Raw genomic sequence first — 17523 nt, 5'->3', positions numbered from 1 at the left:
TTATGATCAATATTTGCCCCTCAATCAGATCAGTTGGTCATTATCATATTGCTGTTTTTGGGTATTAGCTGCTGCATTTCTGACATTACAACAGTGATTACACTTCAAAAGTATTTCATTGTTTACAAAGTGCTTTGATATGTCCAGTGGTCTTGAAAGGTGCTATATAAATGCAACTATTTTCTTTCTTTATCACAACACATTGCTGTGTAAAAAATGGTTCTTCATGTCACCTCTGGTTCTTCTGCCAATCACCTGATATCTGTGTCCTCTGCTTACTGACCCTTTTACCACTGGAAACAGTTTCGCCTTATTTAAAATGATTTTGAACAAATGTGTCAAATCTCTTCTGACCTTTCTCTGCTGCAAGGAGGACAACCCCAGCTTCTCCAATCTCTCCACATAACTGAAATCCCTCACCCTGCTACCATTGTGGTAAATCTCTTTTTTATTCTTTCATGGGATGTGGGCATTGCTGGCAAAGCCAGCATTTATTGCCCATCCCTAATTTCCATTGGGAAGGTGGTGGTGAGCCGCCTTTTTGAGCCATTGCAATACCTGCTGTTAGGAAGGGAGTTCCAGGATGTTGATCTAGTGACAGTGAAGGAATCATGATATAGTTCCAAGACAGGATGGTGTGTAGCTTGGAGGGGAACTTGCAGATGGTGGTGTTGCCATTCATCCAATGTCCTTATCGGTGGTCGAGGTAGTGGTGGATGGAGTGCTGATCAAGTGAGCTGCTTTGTCCTGGATGGTGTTGAGCTTCTTTGGTGTTGCTGGAGCTGCACTCATCCAGGCAAGTGAGGAGCCTTTCATCACACTCCTGACTTGTGTCTTGGAGATGGTGGACAGGACGTGAGTGATTCACAGTAGAATTCCCAGCCTCTGACCTGCTCTTGAAGCTATGGTATTTATATGGCTGTTCCAATTCAGTTTCTGTTCATTGGCAAACCCCGGGATGTTGATAGTGAGGGATTCAGCAATGATAATGCCATTGAATGTCAAGGGGAGATAGTTAGATTCTCTCTTGTTGGAGATGATAATTTTGGGAATTGATAGGAAGCTGCTTCATGGTTGGTGGAACAAACGCCCGCCATTGGGGTGGAGCCAACAGCTGCATCCGTCCAATAACAGACAGAGTGGAAGTACTGTATCAGGCCTTGTTAGCTCAGTTGGTGGAGCATGAGACTTTTAATCCCAGGGTCTTCGATTTGAGACCCATGTTGTGTGGTTGTTCTTCCCTTTTTCAGACTTCGTCAGCAGAGAGTTCAAGGAGTGTGTCTGGTCCATTTCCCACACATCTGCCCTCCCCTCTTCCCATCCCTCCCTGAAACGCCACAGGTTTCCCCTTGTCCTTACTTTCCACCCCACCTGCCTCCACATCCAAAGGATTATCCTCCGCCATTTCCACCACCTCCAGCGTGATGCCACCACCAAATGCATCTTCCCCTCCCCTGTCAGCATTCTGAAAGGATCGTTCCCTCCGCAACACTCTGGTCCACTCCTCCATTAACCCCAATACCTCGTCCCCTTCCCACGGCACCTTCCCATTCAATCGCAGGAAGTGTAATAGCTTCCCTTTTACCTCCTCTCTCCTCACTATCCAAGGCCCCAAACACCCCTTTCAGGTGAAGCAGCGATTTACTTGTACTTCTTTCAATTTAGTGTACTGTATTTTCTGTTCACAATGCGGTCTTCTCTAAATTGGGGAGACCAAACGCAGATTAGCTGACCGCTTTGTAGAACACCTCCACTCAGTCCGAAAGCATGACCCTGAGCTTCTGGTTGCTTGCCATTTCAACACATCCCCCTGCTCTCATGTCAACATTTCTGTCTTTGGCCTGCTCCAGTGTTCCAGTGAACATCAACGCAAGCTCGAGGAACAGCACCTGATCTTTCGATTCGTCACTCTACAGCCTTGTGGACTGAACCTTGAGTTCAATAACTTCAGGACATGACTGGTGTCAGGCAAACCGCCCCACCCCACCTGCCAAGACTGAGGCACACATGATTTTTGCCACATGAACATTAAAACTTAAAATTGCAAGCGCCTGACTGGAAAGAAATTTGCATAGTAACAAACAGTATTGAAACAAAGGGACGCAGTCTTTTGCTTCCCCAATACACAGCAGAAGTGGTCAGACCAGTTTTAGTCACATGACTAGTTGGCTGTTGGTTTTTTGAACTTGCCACAGATTTGAACTCAGAACACCATGTGCTCCCAGATGGGGCAGACCCTCTCCAGTCCTGCCTGCCTCCATCTCTTTCCCACAGAACTGAACCTTGTGAAAACATGTGAATCTCAAAGAGAGAAAAGTCTCCAACATGTACAAGGTTTAAGTAGAATACTGGGCCCTACGAAATGCAAGAATTACCTACAAAAGTGCTATACCGTGAGCTCGAAGCACAGTAACAAGATATTGCCTCAAACTGTTCCACTTTATCTTTTATTTTTTCTGTCCCTAGCTGCATCTGTATATCACGTGTGCATGCTAGCATGGGTACATCGTATATCTGTAGGCATGAACCGTATTAAAGTTTAAGCAAGTTTAATAAGTTTCACTTTTCTTCTTTAAACCAAAGAAAGCCTGTTTGTGTTCATTTCTTTGCATTATAATTGGAAAGCTGTGAACAAGGATTCACAAAAGGGGGAGCACAAAACACAGTGTGTTTAAAACCATGTGCCTGTTTTTCATGTAGTCAGAGCTGCTCATTATTCTGCTATTAACACTCTCTCTGGACAAATGCTTTGTCTTTGACCACAAGCATTAACGGACTCTTTGCCTTTGTCCCAGGACAACTTTGTTATTTAATCTTTCCTGCCCTCTGCCCTATCAAACACCTTCCCCTTTGTTCTCTCCCCCAGGCCCCTCTCCTTCACTTGTTTAAAACCTAATTCTTTTCTAACCTTTGGCAGTTCTAATGAAAGGTCACAGACTTGAAACTTTAACTCTGTTTCTCTCTCCACAGATGCTGCCAGACCTGCTGAGTATTTCCAGCACCTTTGTTTTTATTTCAGATTTCCAGCATATGCAGTATTTTGCTTTTACTATATCAGAAAGTCTCTCCTTGATTCAGGACTCTTACGTCTCTCCAGCGTCTCGCTGCTAAAGATTGAACTTTATCTCATTTCACTCTCAGCTCTGGGTCAGTGTGGATCAGTGGGACTTCTGGCTGTCTCCCGCTTCACATTCCATCAGTGCTGAGAAAACAATGGGAAATATTACTCATGTTGTGTTCTGTAAATTTTGACAAACACTTGAATGTAAACATTGTCTTCCAAAGCAATGAGCGAAGGCTGGTTTTAGTGTGTGGCTGAAATAGATCAGCTGGATTTGCATTGCACTAAAAATCACAGTTCTTGGTTCAATCCCAGGTTTTGGCACTTTCAACCTCTCCTGTGTCTTTTTCTTTGGCTCCAATTGTCAAGCTGCATGATTTACTCTGAAATTAGCACCAGAGAATCAAGGCACCAGCGAGCATGAGGAGCTGAAATTAGCACAGATCAAATCCACTTAATATTTCTGACTGAAGATGGTTGCAAATGCTTCAGTTTTGCCTTTTGCACTGACGTGCTCGGCTCCACCATCATTGAGGATGTGGGTGTTTTTGGAGCCTCCTCATCTTGTTAGTTATTAAATTATCCACCACCATTCACGACTGGATGTGGCAGGACTGTGGAGCTGTGATCTGATCCTGAGGGAGATATCCGTGCATGGAGTGGCAGGATGTATGGAGAGTGATCCTGAAGAGGAACAAAGAACAAAGAACAAAGATAATTACAGCACAGGAACAGGCCCTTCGGCCCTCCAAGCCTGCGCCGATCCAGATCCTCTCTCTAAACATGTCGCCTATTTTCTAAGGTTCTGTATCTCTTTTCTTCCTGCCCATTCATGTATCTGTCAAGATACATCTTAAATGACTCCATCGTGCCCGCATCTACCACCTCCGCTGGCAATGCGTTCCAGGTGCCCACCACCCTCTGCGTAAAGAACTTTCCACGCATATCCCCCCTAAACTTTTCCCCTTTCACTTTGAACTCGTGTCCTCTAGTAATTGAAACCCCCACTCTGGGAAAAAGCCTCTTGCTATCCACCCTGTCTATACCTCTCATGATTTTGTACACCTCAATCAGGTCCCCCCTCAACCTCCGTCTTTCTAATGAAAATAATCCTAATCTGCTCAACCTCTCTTCATAGCTAGCGCCCTCCATACCAGGCAACATCCTGGTGAACCTCCTCTGCACCCTCTCCAAAGCATCCACATCCTTTTGATAATGTGGCGACCAGAACTGTACGCAGTATTCCAAATGTGGCCGAACCAAAGTCCTATACAACTGTAACATGACCTGCCAACTCTTGTACTCAATGCCCCGTCCGATGAAGGAAAGCATGCCGTATGCCTTCTTGACCACTCTATTTACCTGCGTTGCCACCTTCAGGGAACAGTGGACCTGAACACCCAAATCTCTCTGGACATCAATTTTCCCCAGGACTTTTCCATTTACTGTATAGTTCACTCTTGAATTGGATCTTCCAAAATGCATCACCTCGCATTTGCCCTGATTGAACTCCATCTGCCATTTCTCTGCCCAACTCTCCAATCTATCTATATTCTGCTGTATTCTCTGACAGTCCCCTTCACTATCTGCTACTCCACCAATCTTAGTGTCGTCTGCAAATTTGCTAATCAGTCCACCTATACTTTCCTCCAAATCATTAATGTATATCACAAACAACAGTGGTCCCAGCACGGATCCCTGTGGAACACCACTGGTCACACGTCTCCATTTTGAGAAACTCCCTTCTACTGCTACTCTCTGTCTCCTGTTGCCCAGCCAGTTCTTTATCCATCGAGCTAGTACATCTTGGACCCCAAGCGCCTTCACTTTCTCCATCAGCCTGCCATGGGGAACCTTATCAAACGCCTTACTGAAGTCCATGTCTTTGACATCGACAGCCCTTCCCTCATCAATCAACTTTGTCACTTCCTCAAAGAATTCTATTAAGTTGGTAAGACATGACCTTCCCTGCACAAAACCATGTTGCCTATCACTGATGAGCCCATTTTCTTCCAAATGGGAATAGATCCTATCCCTCAGTATCTTCTCCAGCAGCTTCCCGACCACTGACGTCAGGCTCACCGGTCTATAATTACCTGGATTATCCCTGCTACCCTTCTTAAACAAGGGGACAACATTAGCAATTCTCCAGTCCGAGCCTGGAGTGGAAGCTTTCTGTGGAGGTGCAGGAGTAGGCCATTCGGCCCCAGTGTTTTATAAAGGTTTAGTATAACTTATTTGCTTTTACTCTATGCCTCTATGAATAAAGCCAAGTGTCCTGTTTGCTTTTAGCAACATTTTCAAACCTTCTAAGATTGGTGCACATTGTCTCATTCTTCCTCCCAAACTTTATCACTTTACACTTCTCTGTGTAAACTTTTATCTGCCATGTGAAAGCCCATTTTGACAGTTTCTTTATCTTCTCCTGAAGTGTGTTACTGTCACTGGCATAAGACGAAATTCCCCAGCATTCTTTGATGCAATCTCCATGGAGAGAGCAATCTTGCACGCCAGCTGAAATGTAGGATTTTGCGTGTTTAGTATCTTTTCTCATCCACCAATATAAGCACAAATCTGTCTCGTAATGTACGGTCTAAGAATGTGCCAAAGTTGCAATGTAGTGATAAATTCTTCAGTTCCACAATGTACTCACCAACTATTTCACTACTTTTCTGCTTTCTGGTTCCAAATTTCTAGCTTGCCGTGATCTCTAGTGGCTTAGGGTTAAAATGTTCCTCCAACTTGGGGATGATTGTTTTGAATTCACATCTTTTGCCTTGATGGGAGCAGGAAGATTTGTTAGCATGTCATCCACTTCCAGGATAATTTCCATTCGCAAAATTACTTTCTTGCCCTCAAGAATTGCCTTATTCTGAGTCTCGACCTCTTCACTTTCACCTTCAAGTTCCAAAATGTTATTAGCTCTGAAAAACATGTCCATTCTTTCAATATATGAACTGAATGGTTCTCGAGCCCTCTCATAAGTTCCTAGCCTTCTGATGTATCCCTTGGGTGCAGCCATATTGTCCCAAATAATCACTTTGAATCTGATGCACACTAAGACCCTGCGGTAAAGGCCTGCTCGTTTATGAAATTGAAACCCGACCCGGTCCGACCTGACCACATCCAACCTGAACCTGACCCGGGCCCGAGTCCTTTGATTTTTTTCCCGCACCCGACCCGACCCGACCCGACTGCCATAATAAAGTTAATTATATCAAACATACCTTGTCCAAATGTTGTGATCCTCCATTCCGAAAGCTGGCTATTCCTGCGGAATCATGCAGAAGTTCCCTCCCTGAGCAAGGCAGCACTGTGTCCGCCTCCAGCCCAACCCGTCACGAACCCGAATGCCGGACACGGAAGAGAGACCCGACCCGAACCTGACACATGTCATCCGGTCTGGTCGGAGTCGGGTCGGGTAGCCATGCTTTACCCTAGGGCATCTCATTCAACTGAGGAGACAGTCTGTAGCACAGGCTTCACACAATCCACTTAAAATCTCCACCATCTGAGCAGGTAGGTCACCAGGAGCTAGCTGTTCTTGTTCACTGCAGTCCCTGCTGCTGTTTGCTGCCTATATTTACAGACTTTTATCTCATCCTCATCACCATTTTCTCCAATATATTCAGGGGGCATCAGCAGAGAAAATGGAGACCAAATGCGACAAGTGCAAGGGAATGTTTATTTGCAATATTACATCATAAACATAATATACAAAAACATTACATGTGTGAAACACGTCCCGATCAAGATGTGTCTGAATAAATGGATCCCCTCACAATAAACACTGTCACCTTTCAATGTTTAGCGGACGAATGTGAGGGCCAGATGTGTGTGATTCCCACAGTAATGTGTTTGTTCAAAGTTCAGGAAAAGATGGAGATATGAATAATTTACAGGGAAATCTTTGAAGCATATCTCCATGTCTCTCACTCACAAAGATCTGCAAACTTGTGGATTCAGAAAGAACCCAGAGACAGATAGTCCTGCAATAACCTGTAACTCCAGGAAAGGATGTGTTTGAGATTTTGCCCTGTAGCTTAGTTGGTTAAAGCCTCTGTCTAATAAACAGCAGAACCTAACTTCAGACCCCAACAAAGCCTCACTGCAGTGAAGAAACGGAAAGTTATGATTTAAAGATTACTCTGTCAATCATTCACCACTCTGTCTTCCCCTGAACTTTGAGTTCAAATTTGTTTGTGAAGTTGAGTGACACGTTAAGACAGCACAGTCTTTGTCTTTGTGAAAGAAGTGATTTGGGAATGGCTGTTTGAAACTGTCCCTCCTTGCACAGAAATTCAGTGCAAATACTCAAATCACCCACAATTTCCACGAGAGAAATTTGTTCACAATTGCATTTGAAGTGAAACCGCCTCAACATTTATCTCACTGAAGCAGAGTGTGACCATGTTGTATGTTTCAGAGTGTTGGTGCCATTATGTGTCGCTTTTAACCGAGACTGGGACACAACGCAAGGTTGATCCAAGGTTGGAATATATTATCATTCAGGAGCAAGAAAAATCAAAAGGAACCGAATAAGAAAACCCAGTCTCCAGATTTGAGAATCTGTAGATCCGCTTTGGGAAAGTGAATCAGAGCAGAATGAAGGGTGAACTGTCCAGAAGAGATGAAGACACAGCTCAGTCAACACGTTCCCCTGGTTTATGATGCTGGAACATTCCTCTCACAGAAATGATTCAACCCAATGACAAACATTCTTACAGCTGATAATTTATGCTAATGATTGAAGGACTTTCTCATGTGGTTACCTAGTGGTAAGAAGATATTAAACTTAGTTTCAATCAATCCAGCTGCGATGAACTTTGAATTTTTCTGCCTTTTATAAACATTATTTGAAGGGTCTCAGTGACAATGTTCAGTGTTGATGAGAGTGGGGTCTGGGTGAGCAACTGCTGAGCGTGACAGGGTCAGGACTGGATGCAGGAAGTTCTCTGACAGTCTCTCTCTCTCTCTCTCTCTGATGGTTTTGAGTTGGTTCACAACTGGCAGCTGTTGGTGTTTCGATAAATGAAGGAAGTTCCCTCTAACCATTTTTTTTTTGATTCACAGTGTAGTATAAGGATGTAAAGGGTTAATGCTGAAGACAGTGGGATCAACCTCTCCCACTGTCAGAGTGATGATGTAACAGTCACATGGGATGAGGTTTGGGAGAAGAGAGAGCAGCACCAAGGATGCTCGCTGAGGAGGCTTGATGAGTGTGTATATAGTACTGTGTAAATTAGAAAAGAGTTCTTAGTTCTTTCAGCAGGAAATGTGTCCAGATAATATCAAGAAACTCACAATTTTATTATTCAGGAGTCGGAACACAGATATTAATTCCAAGTTACAGTTCTGGGTTCATTTAACAAAAAAAATAGAGAATAATATTACTCACTGATTGAAATCCCCCAGTGAGGAGACAGTTAAACAGTTGGGACATCCTTCGATCCAAGGTTTTGGCAGCATTTGCAACTTTTGCAACTTTTGTTTATCCAGCTTTGATGGACGAGTGAAAAAACTGAACAATTCCATTCTTCCTTCTTCCCTTCTTTCCATCAGTTTCTCTTTTCTGTCCCAGATCAATATAATGATGAGAATCCCAATTTAATCTGCTGTTTCTGCTGTTTTATCCATTCCAATCAAAATTCAACATTCCAATCAAATCTATTTGTTATTCCACAGTGTCTCTCCATGTGTTTTATTCTGTTGTATTCTCTCACAGTCTGTTTGATGATCAATGTTACATCTCACTCTCTGTTCTGGTGAAGATCAGAAGCAGTGATATCTGTTTACACCGCCTGACAAGTCGGCTGAGGCTGTGCCTCGCTGATCACGTGGAGTTGAAGCAATTCTTCCAGTCAGTTAGTTCAGTTGTCATTTCATGAGAAATTCGAAGTCGTCATGACTTCGTCAGTGACCTAATGGTTCAGGTGTCTGAGTGATGTTAATCATGCTGTGATCAAATGATTGTATGTTCCAGTCTTTCCGTGGTGGGTTTTCACACTGAGTAGAAACGTGTTGGACATGGTCTGGAAATGTTTCACACCGCTCCATTCCCAACAGGCCATGACCTGATGTGATGGAAATTTCATTTACTGACAGAAGCTACATTTCCATCATTACACAGCTGGCTGCACAGTCAGGATCTGTGTGAAGGTGACGGTTGTGCTTCTATTACTTGCCAGATGCCGTGGTGGCTGAGAGGTTAAGGCGATGAACTATTAAACCATTGTGCTGTGCACGCGTGGGTTTGAATCCCATCCTTGTCGTTAGTTTATCAAATTCCTGTTGCATTCTTGTTTACAGCTTCAATGTAAAGTCGGCCTGGAAACCTGTTCTTGTCAGTATCTTGACGGTGGTTCCAGAATTGTTTATACTTTATTAAAATTGAGACAGACAATTGGAATTCTTCACCCAAATTGGACTGGAATGAAGATCAAATAGGGATCACGAAACGGAGCAGGATTTTCCCTCCCCTCCTTCCTTCCTTCCATCTTTACTTTCTCTGGATTTACACCAAGTGAACGACTAACGGGAAAAGCAAATGGCGAGGGAGCAGAAGCAGAACATTATCCTTTGGCAAGAAATTTATTTTCAAATCTTCTTGATAGATTAAGTGAGTGAGTAATGTTTTGGCAGATGGAGTTTAAAATGAGGGGTCATCTAGTACCTACGAAAGATAGATCAGAGTGTTTTTTGTTAAGTGGTGAGATGATAGAAACTGCGGAGGCGCAGAGACCCGAGTACTGAATCACTAAAAGCTAGTGGACTGGTAGAAACATAATGTGAAAAGTGAATGGAATATGAAGATTGGAACTCATGTTGTAGTTATATAAAGCTCTGTGCTCCTGAAGTAAATGTCCAAGCCCAGATTGTGGGGAATCTGTGGAGAGTGATTTGTTTTTTATTCATTAATGGGCGCGAGTATCGCTGATAAGGCTGGCATTGATTACCCATTCCTATTGCCGTTGAGAATGTGGTGGTGAGCTGCCTTTTTGAACTGCTACAGTCCATATGGTGTAGGAACACCCACAGTGCTATTGGGGAGGGAGTTCCAGGATTGTGACCCAACAACAGTGAAGAAATGGCGATATAGTTCCATGTCAGGATGGTGAGTGACTTAGAGGGGAACCTGCAGATGGCGAGTTCCCATGCGTCTGCTGCCCTTGTCCTTCGAGGTGGTAGTGGTCACGGGTTTGGAAGGTGCTGTTGAAGGATACTTGGCGAGATACTGCAGTGCATATGGAGATGGTACACACTGCAGCCACTGTGTACTGGTAGTGGAGGAAGTGAATGTGTAAGGTGGTGGGTTAGGTGCTGATCAAGTGGGCTGCTTTCTCCTGGATGGTGTTGAGCTTCTTGAGTGTTGTTGAGTGGGATGTATTCCATCCCACTCCTGACTTGTGCCTTGTACATGGTGGACAGGATTTGAGGTGTCAGGAGGCAAGATACTTGCTGCAGAATTCCTAATCTCTGACCTGCACTTATAGCTGCAGCATAGGTGTGACTGGTCCAGTTTAGTTTCTGGTCAATGGTAACCCCCAAGATGTTGATGGTGGGGGATTCAGTGATGATTATGCTGCTGAATATCAAAAGGTAGATGGTTTGATTCTCTCTCAATCGAGATGTTCACTGCTTAGCACTTGTGTGGCCACAAGGTTGCTTGTCACTTATCAGCTCAAGCCTGAAGTTTGTACAGGTCTCGCTGCTTGTGGGCACAGACTGCTTCAGTATCTGAGGAGTTGTGAGTCATCAGCGAACATTCCCACTTCTGACTTATGTTGAAGGGAAAGTGATCAATGAAACAGCTGAGGATGTTTGGGCTGAGGACACTACCCTGAGAAACTCCTGAGGCAATGTCCTGGGCTGAGATGATTGGCCTCCACTAACCACAACCATCTTGCTTTGTGCGAGGTATGACTCCACCAAGTGGAGAGTTTTCCCCCTGATTCTCATTGACTTCAATTTTGCTCGGGATCCTTGATGCCACACTCACTCAAGGATAATCACTCTCACCTCTCCTCTAGAACTCCACTCTTTTGTGTCTGTTTGAACCAAGCTGCAATAAAAAATAAGAACAGAAGAAATATTAGCAGTAGTAGGCCATTTGGCCCCTCGAGCCTGCTCCACCATTCAATAGGATCATGGCTGACCTGATCATGGCCTCAACCCCACTTTGTTGCCTGCCCCCCATAACCCTTGACTTCCTTGTGGATAAAAATCTGTCAAACTCAGTCTTGAAGACATGCAATGACCCAGCCTCCACTACTCTCTGTGGTAGAGAATTCCAAAGATTAATGACTCTCTGAGAGAAGAAATTCCTCCTCATTTCCTTCTGAAATGGAAGACCATTATTCTGAAACTGTGTCCCCTAGTTCTAAATTCCACCATGAGGGGAAACATCCTCTCAGCATCCACCCTGTCAAGCCCCCTCAAAATCTTATATGTCTCAATACGATCACCTATCATTTTTCTTAACTCCAATGAGTATAGGTCCAACCTGATCAACTCTCCATATAAGACAACCAATTCATCACAGGAATCAATCCAGTGAACCTTCTCTGAGCTGCCTCCAATGCAAGTATATCCCTCCTTAAATAAGGAGACCAAAACTGTACACAGTACTCCAGGTGTGGATTCACCAACACCCTGTGCATTTGCAGCAAGACTTCTCTACTTTTATACTCCATCCCCCTTGAAATAAAGGGCAACATTCCATTTGCCTTCCTAATTATTTGCTCTACCTGCATGGTAACTTTTTGTGATTCATGTACGAGGACACCCAGATCCTTCTATACCGCAGCATTCTGTAGTCTCTCGCAATTTAAATAATATTTTGCTTTTCCATTCTTCTTACCAAAGTGGATAACCTCACATTTTCCCACATTATACTCTACCTGCCAAGTATTTGCCTGGAGTCGAGGAACCCTGGCAGAACCTAAACTGAGCATCGATGAGCAGATTATTGCTAAGTGTCTGGTGCTTGATAGCACTGTTGATGACATCTTCCATCACTTTGCTGATGATTGATAGGAGACTGATGGGGTGGTAATTGGTCAGATTGGATTTGTCCTGCTTTTTTTTTATGGAGTGGGCACACTTGGGCAATTTTCCACATTGTCGGGTAGATGCCTGTGTTGTAGCTCAACTGGAACAGTGTGGCTGAGAGCGCAGCTAGTTCTGGAGCACAAGTCTTCAGTACTAGAGCCGGGATGTTGTTAGGGCCTATTGTCATTGCTGTATCGAGTGACTTCAGTTGTTTCTTGCTATCATGTGGAGTGAATCAAATTGGCTGAAGACTGGAAACTGTGATGCTGGGGACCTCAGGAGGCCGAGATGAATCATCCACTGAGCAATTTCTGATGGAAGATGGTTGTAAATGATTCAGCTTTGGCTCCACCATCATTGAGGATGGGGATTTTTTGGAGCCTCCTCATCTGGTTAGTTATTTAATTGTCCACCATCATTCATGACTGGATGTGGCAGGACTAAGGACCGATGATCTGATCATGAGGGAGATATCCATGCGTGGAGTGGTGGGATCTATGGAAAGTGATCCTGAAGAGGGTGTCCGAGCCTGGAGTGGCGGGATCTGTGGAGAGTGATCCTGACGAGAGTGTGCAAACCTGGAATGGAAGCTTTCTGTGGAGGTACAGGAGTAGGCCATTCAGACCCAGTATTTTATAAAGGTTTATCATAACTTATTTGCTTTTACTATATGTCTCTGTTAATAAAGCCAAGTGTCCTGTTTGCTCTTTGAAGCCTTTTCAAACCTTCTAAGATTGGTGTACATTGTCTCTCTGTTCCGGCACCCACTTTAGAATTGTAACATTTCATTTATATGGCCTCTCCTTATTCTTCCTCCCAAATTGTATCTCTTCACAATTCTCTGTGTAAATTTTATCTGCCATGTGAAAGCGCATTTTACCAGTTTTTTTAAGTTCCCCTGAAGTGTGTTACAATCACTGGCACAGGATGAAATTCTCGAGCATTCTTTGATGCAATCTCCATGGAAAGAGCAATCTTACATGCGAGCTCGAATGTGAGATTTTGTGTGTTTAGTATCTTTTCTCATCCACCAATATAAGCACAAATCTGTCTCATAATGCACGGTCTAAGAATATGCCAAAGTTGCAATGTAGTGATAAATTCTTCATGCCACAATGTACTCACCAACTGTTTCACTACTTTTCTGATTTCTGCTTCCAAATTTCTAGCTTGCCGTGATCTCTAGTGGCTTCGGGTTGAAATGTTCCTCCAACTTGGTGATGATTGTTTTGAATGGCACATCCTTTGCCTTGATGGGAGCAGGAAGCTTTGTTAGCTGGTCATACACTTCCAGGCTAATTTCCATTGGCAAAATAGCTTTCTTGCCCTCAAGAATTGCCTTGACCTCTGCACTTTCAGCTTCAAATTCCAAAATGTTATTAGCTCTGAAAAACATGTCCATTCTTTCAATATATGAACTGAATGGTTCTCAAGCCCTCTCATAAGTTCCTCACCTTCCGATGTATCCCATATGTGTGCAGCCATATTGTCCCAAATAAGCAATTTGAATCAGATGCACAGGAAGACCCTGCGGTATCTCATTCAACTGAAGAGACATTCTGTGGCCCAGGCTTCACACAATCCACCTAAAATCTCAACCATCCGAGCAGGTAGGTCACCAGGAGCTAGCTGATCCTGTTCACTGCAGTCCCTGCTGCTGTTTGCTGCCTATATTTACGGACTTTTATCTCATCCTCATCACCATTTTCTCCAATATATTCAGGGGGCATCAGCAGAGAAAATATACACCAAGCGTGGCAAGTGCAAGGAATTGTTTATTTGCGTCATTATGTCATGCACATAATATACAAATACATTACCTGTGTGAATCATTTCTTGAGCACTTTTATACCAGATGTGTCTGAATAAATGGAACCCCGTCACAATAAACACTGTCACCTTTCAATGTTTAACGGAGAGGTTTGACGGCCTGATGTGTGTGATTCCCACATTAATGTGTTTCTACAAAGTTCGGAGAAAGACGGAGATATGAATAATTTGCAGGGAAATCTTTAAGCATATCTCCATGTTTCTCACTGACAAAGTTCTGCAAACACATGGATTCAGAAAGAACCTGAGTGCAAAATCAACAAAAATAAACACAGCCAGAGAGACTTGCAATAACCTGTAGCTCAGGGAAAGTACATGATGTTATGGAAGTGATTTTGATTTTTTTTTTGTGAAATTTTTTTTGAGGAATTCATCGTCAAACTTAATAAATGTCAGACCAGTTCTTTTTCAAGAGGGTTCTGAAAGTATTAATTTGGCAACTATGTTTACTGGTTGTCACATGACTCAAGTTGAATGTAGAACAGAAACCCTGGTAACAGGGGGAAATGTGGACAGAGAAGTCAGTTGCGCCTCTTGATTGGACAAACCCGGCAGCAGCAGCACTCACCGAAGAGGGCAGAACAATCACAAGCTTTTATTTGTAGCAGTCATTGTGTTTTACCTTCTGGAGTGAGCAGCTGATAAAGTTAGCCTGAAGAAGTGTCAAGGAAGGAGAAAAGATCACAACCCACGTTGTTTTGCAGCAAATCTTTAAAAGACCCTGAGAACTTCACTGTGTCAATTCATCTCTTCTCCTGTCTTTGAAGAAAGCCTGCTAAAATTAATTTTCAACACTGCCTCTAAAAAACTGTTCTAAAAGACCCTAGTGACCTGTCTACGCACACTCAGAAGTTAGACTGTATGCCAGTTTTGGAACAACATATCTCATCTGCTGTTTTCTTCAGGAATGAACAAGTAATCAGCCCAAGTGTTGTTTTTGTCTTTAACAGAACTCAGAATTGTAAAAAATAATTCTTTTTTTTTCAGTTAACCGGTGTATGTATGTGTGCATGTGTGGGGCTGTGGGAAGAAAGGGGCTTTAAATGTTGGTTAAGGTAAAAAGGGAACTTTTAAAATTTCTACCAGTGTATTTATGCTTTATTTCATGACTAGTTAAAACTTGTTCTGTAATAAACTGATAATTTTGCTGTTCATTAAAGAAACATGGTCAGTGTCTTCTGTTCTGGGAAGAATAGAGTATATGATTGACTGTTTCAGGAAGTGGGAAAAGTTAAAATATATGTTGTGACCTGTGGAGAAGTGGGATGAGAATATATAGAAGGGTCTGAAGAAGGGTCATTGACCTGAAACGTTAACTCTGCTTCTCTCTGCACAGATGCTGCCGGACCTGATGAGTATTTCCAGCATTTCTTGTTTTTATTTGAGATTTCCTGCATCTGCTGTATTTTGCTTTGATATTGTTATTATATGAGAATAAATAGTGCACTCCTCTGATTTTAACTTTAACAACATCTGGCTCTGTAGCTTAGTTGGTTAAAGCACCTGCCTTGTAAACAGGAGAGCCTGGGTCAATTCCCAGTAGAGCCTTGTTTCACATTTGTGATGTCGAAGTTACCTTATCAATCGCTTCCATCTGTGTCTGCTGAACTTTAAGTGAGAATTCAAATTACATGATGAATTTTCGTCACAGCCTTGTGAAGGATGTGAGTTTGGAATGGCTGTTCCTCCTTGTCCAGAAATTCAGTCCTGATATTTCAAAGGCAACTTCTTTGAAACAAATTTGTTCACAGTTGCATTCAACCTGGAAAACAGCTCGACATTAATGTCACTGAAGGAAAGTGTGACTGCGTTGTATGTTTCAGAGTGTTTGTGTCGTTATGTGTTGCTTGTGACTGAGATTGGGACATGACGCAAGTGGGAGGGTTGATCTGAGGTTTGGAATATTTGTCAGTCAGCAACAAGAAAAATCAAAGGAACCAAATAAGAAAACCTATGTCTCATGTGGTTACCGAGAAACGGTCAGAAGATATTAAACTTTGTTCTGTTCAATAAAGCTGTGTGAACTTTGACCTTTCCAGCCTTTTATAAACAGTATTTGAAGTGTCTCGGTAACAATGTTCAGTGTTGATGAGAGTGGGGTCTGGGTGAGCATCTGCTGAGTGTGACAGGGTCAGGACTGGATGCAGGAAGTTCTCTGACAGTCTCTCTCTCTCTCGCTGATGGGTTTGAGTTGATTTTCAACTGGCAGCTGTTAGTGTTTCGATAAATCAAGTTCCCTCCACCCATTTTTTTGGACAGACAGTGTAGTATAAGGATGTAAAGGGTTAATGCTGAAGACATTGGGATCAATCACTCCCACTGTCAGAGTGATGATGTAACAGTCACAGGAGATGAGGTTTGGGAGGAGAGAGCAGCACCAAGGATGCCAGCTTAGGAGGCTTGATGAATGTGTATATAGTATTGTGTAAATTAGAAAAGAGTTCTGAGTTCTTTCAGCAGGAAATGTGTCCCGAAAATATCGAGAAACTCACAATTTTATTACTCAGGAGTCGGAACACAGATATTAATTCCAAGTGACAGTTCTGGGTTCATTTAACAAAGAAAGGTAGAGAATAATATTGCTCACTGATTAAAATCCCCCAGTGAGGAGACAGTTAAACAGGTGATCTGTTGGGGCATCCTTCGATCCAAGGTTTCGGCAGCATTTAATCTCCCTTTTTGGTGAAATTCTCTGTTATTTGCAACTTTTTTTTTTATCCAGCTTTGATGGGCAAGTGAAAAAACTGAAAAAACTGAACAGTTCCATCCTTTCTTTTCTTCCTTCTTCCCTTCTTTCCATCAGTTTCTCTTTTCTGTCCCAGATCAATATAATGATGAGAATCCCAATTTAATCTGCTGTTTCTGGTGTTTTATCCATTCCAATCAAAGTCAATGTTCCAATCAAATCTATTTGTTATTCCACAGTGTCTCTCCATGTGTTTTATTCTGTTGTATTCTCTCACAGTCTGTTTGATGATCAATGTTACATCTCACTCTCTGTTCTGGTGAAGATCAGAAGCAGTGATATCTGTTTACACCACCTGACAAGTCGGCCTGAGGCTGTGCCTCGCCGATCATGTGGAGTTAGGAACATAGGAACATAGGAGCAGGAGTCGGCCATTCAGCCCATCGAGCCTGCCCCACCATTCAATATGATCATGGCTGATCATCCGCTTCAATGCCCTTTTCCCCACACTTTCCTCATATTCCCTGATGTCATTTGTATTTAGAAATCTGTCAATCTCTGCTTTAAACATACTCAACGACTGAGCTTCCACAGCCCTCTGGGGTACAGAATTCCAAAGATTCACAACCCTCCGTGTAAAGAAATTTCTCCTCATCTCTGTCCTAAGGAGCTTCACCCTTATTTTGAAATTGAGCCTCTGGTTCTCGACTCCCCATCCAGATGAAACATCTTAGCTGCATCTACCCTGACTGTCCTTTAAATATTTTGTAGGTTTCAATGAGATCACCTCTCATTCTTTGAAACTCTAGAGAATACAGCCCCAGTTTCCCAATCTCTCTTCATAGAACAGTCCCACCATCCCAGGAACAAGTCTGATGAACCTTCGTTGAACTCC

The 17523-nt window shown here is 43.0% G+C and overlaps 1 non-coding gene across 1 annotated transcript; it reads left to right on the top strand.

Annotated features, from left to right (window-relative positions):
- The first annotated feature begins 15417 nt into the window (after positions 1-15417).
- On the top strand, positions 15418-15490 carry trnat-ugu (transfer RNA threonine (anticodon UGU)). Its single transcript has one exon. It is a non-coding gene; the product is annotated as a tRNA-Thr (tRNA).
- The last annotated feature ends 2033 nt before the right edge of the window (positions 15491-17523 follow it).

This window comes from Heterodontus francisci, chromosome 35, assembly GCF_036365525.1.
Source record: "Heterodontus francisci isolate sHetFra1 chromosome 35, sHetFra1.hap1, whole genome shotgun sequence".
In the NCBI taxonomy this organism is placed as follows: domain Eukaryota; kingdom Metazoa; phylum Chordata; class Chondrichthyes; order Heterodontiformes; family Heterodontidae; genus Heterodontus; species Heterodontus francisci.
This window is presented reverse-complemented; position numbering and strand designations above follow the sequence as displayed.